Source organism: Schistocerca piceifrons, chromosome 3, assembly GCF_021461385.2.
Source record: "Schistocerca piceifrons isolate TAMUIC-IGC-003096 chromosome 3, iqSchPice1.1, whole genome shotgun sequence".
Lineage (NCBI taxonomy): Eukaryota > Metazoa > Arthropoda > Insecta > Orthoptera > Acrididae > Schistocerca > Schistocerca piceifrons.
The window spans coordinates 516,915,620-516,919,172 of NC_060140.1; positions in this window are offsets into that span (position 1 = coordinate 516,915,620).

Below are 3,553 nucleotides of genomic sequence, written 5' to 3' on the forward strand. Positions count from 1 at the left end.
GATGCGGCTCAGCGGTATTCTCCAGTGCGAAAGTATGCCGCCATAGTCTGTGCTCTCTCCCGCTAAACTTGGCGCCAGAGAAACATGTGCGCATTCCACGCCTGCGACGGACAATGCACTACTTCTCAGAGCAATCACAAAGCTCAGCGTCCGTCTGCTGGTTGCACACCAGAGGTGGACGATACGCTTCCGAAGTACAGGCCACTGGCCCTTGACCTGCTGAAAACCGGACCGCCCTCGTTGACCGACATTATGGAGAGAGACATCTACTGCGATCACAAGCAAAGCGATCAAGCTTTTGTAAAGGCCCGGATGCTTTCCAAGAAGAGCCTACGGCTGTTTCTTTGACTTCTGCCGCAATGGCCAAGTCTCCCTACCGTCCTCTCCAACACAGAAAAATCTAGTGTCACAACTACTGTTCCTAGAGGCAAACAAACTTTGTCATTCCCTGTCATGTCTACAATCACTCGTTACGTAGCTGAGATGGCTGCAGTGCCTCTGCAGGGACTACGTAAGTAACAAGGTGTGAAAGACGGCGTGTCCAAACGGTTGTCACCTTTCTACTCCACTCCCTCTCTGTTACCTTTCTCACCTTTTCCCTTTTCCTGTGACTCACTTGCGCTCTCATACTACACAATTTTGTTACAGTACGCCTATTGTGAAGTTTCTGACTCTGTTAGTCATACGATTTATTTCTAAACTTCAAATCGCATTTGAACGAAGATGCAATAGTTGACACTTTACCTCATAAAGTAGAGTGATGTATAAGCAAAAGATAGTACTGCAAGTACCAGGGTGTGCGTAAAAGTAACTCTGCAATTTTTAATGAGAAAATCGTTCCAGTCTTCAAATAAAATCCTACATCTTTATTCTCCATCCCTACATTTTTATTGCTCAGCATAGTCATTCTGGTGACGAACACATTTCTCCCAACGAGATACCAGTTTGATGATATTGTCACTGGAGAATGTTTCAGTTTGTTGACGATGCCAATACCTTACTGCTGCCTCCACCAATTCATCAGTATCAAAGCGAAGTCTTCGATAATGTTCTTTAAACTTTGGAAACACTTGAGAATCGGATGGAGCCAACTCGGGGCTTTAGGGACAGTGAACTCAAGACAACTGATTGCTGCACACATCACAGGGCTTGTGTGTGGTCTGGCATTGTCGTGGTGAAGTATTCGTATTCGTGCGTTCAGTTTTCTTGAGTCTCGCAGTACCTTTCAGATTTTATGGTGGTGCCTTTAGTCACAAATTCGAAATGCACCACACTTTGGACATCCCAGAACACTATGAGGATGACTTTGCCTGCTGATGGCAAGCTCTTTAACATTTTTGGAGTCAGTGATCCTTTGTAGTGGAACTACACTGATGCTATATTGTTTTCGGGGTCAAAATAACGAACCTCACCTCTCATCACGTGTCCCACGGCTGTTAAGGGACACACCACCCTCACGCTCAAATCGCAAAATAAATTGTTGACAGACGTCAAATTTCACCTGTTTCACGTCAGGAAAGAGCATTCGTGGTACTCGCCTTGCGCACAGTTTTATTTGCCGCAATTCCGCAATGATGGCCTGAACACGCTCTCGTGAGATACCACACATATCTGAGAGCAGTGTCTGTGTCATTCGACTATTTTCTCTGATGACTTCGTCAACCTGATTCCGATGAGCCTCGTCCACTCCGAACTCTGTCACACACGTTGAGGTTACCATCATCGTCTCGTTCATTATTTGCACAAATGGCCCAGTGTCGCAGGTTGCTGATGTCGACGTAATCGCCACTGTACACAGCTATCATTCGTACATGGAGCTCAATGGAGGCAAGTTTTCTGCGGTTAGAAACTCGATTGCAGCACGTTGTTTCTCATGTAGTGACAGAGATACGTTGCAAAACGCCATGTTACAGATCGGAGCCCGCTAGCAGCAGAGGACTGCAACTTGCGTCAACAAAACTGGGAAGTTGACTGAGTAATATGCACGATATATAATACCTCTGCCGATGTTGAGAACAGAATAAAAAATTCGGAAGTATTACTTTTCTGTACGCCCTCGAACAACTATAGGGAGAAAATTGAGTGAGCTTTACGGTCTTGTAAACTGCTTGGAGACCGTGATAGAACAGGTAGGGACAGCTCGCGCACGCATTTATTATTAATATAGTATCATTCCGATATGTTTACACTTATAGGATAAAACCTCTCAAAAATAAGCTAATCCCACATAGTCCATATTTCATTTTTAATATCTATTTTGAAGAGCATTTGAAGAAAGAGATAGAGCCGAATCAGTTCATACGTCATTTGCTTCGCACTGAATGACCACGCAACGAAATTATTTGTGCTACCCAAGCCGGTCTTCATGGAGGAGTTGTGTAATTGAGCGTGCATACAAAATTGCGATTCTGCTAGCAAGGCAGAGAGTAATGAAGCTTAGGATGTGATTTGTGAAAGACATACAATTCCTACAACAGTTATTAGAGTAAACGCATTAATTGTGAGTTATATTGAAGGGAGATGAGCTATTTCACGCGAGAGTTCTGTATGTGTACGTTCGTTAGCATACGATTTCTATAATCAGTTTTCAGCTTTGCCTGAAAGAATTTAAATTAAAAGTCGATGGCACATCCGTAAACTTCTGGGTTTTTCATTTACTCGAGATGTTCGTTGGTACTCCATTAGTCTCACAGCAAAGAACAGCTTGATTGGTGACTCCGTGTAGTGCTGTGTGCACAACGACCATATATGTTAAATTAAAAGGAAGGTCAGCGTTGGCCGTAATACTGATGGTTTATTGATGGCAAAATCGATTTTCAATCACATAGTGATAATCTTCAGTGCTGTGGTGTACAAATTATACTCATAGGCACTGGTATCAAGTTATCAGTAACCAAAACTAACAAACGATCACAATCTGTAGAAAGAAATGATAATTAATCGAAACCCTCAGCTGCTAACATATGTAGTTGATATACGTCAACGGGGACAGCTGAAAATGTGTGGCTCGACCGGGACTCAAACCCGGGATCTCCTCCTTACATGGCAGGCGCTCTATCCATCTGAGCCACCGAGGGCACAGAGCATAGCGCGACTGCAAGGACTTATCCCTTGCACGCTTCCCGTGAGACCCACATTCCCAACCGTCCGCAACCTACATTCGTAATGTTCCTAAATGATATTTGCCCATTCACTCATTACTCGCGCCGACTAAAGTGACGATTCCCGTAAGATTGGTTCAAATGGCTCTGAGCACTATGGGACTTAACATCTATGGTCATCAGTCCCCTAGAACCTAGAACTACTTAAACCTAACTAACCTAAGGACATCACACAACACCCAGTCATCACGAGGCAGAGAAAATCCCTGACCCCGCCGGGAATCATTCCCGTAAGAGTTCGGGCAAGTGTGCGCATTCGCACGGAAGAAGGTCAATGGCCGGGTAGCCTTTAACTATATGAAGATAGTAACTGTTCCGAAAGAACAGATACCAATGGGACAAGTCCTTGCAGTCGCACAGTCCTCTGTGTCCTGAGATGGATAGAGCGTCTG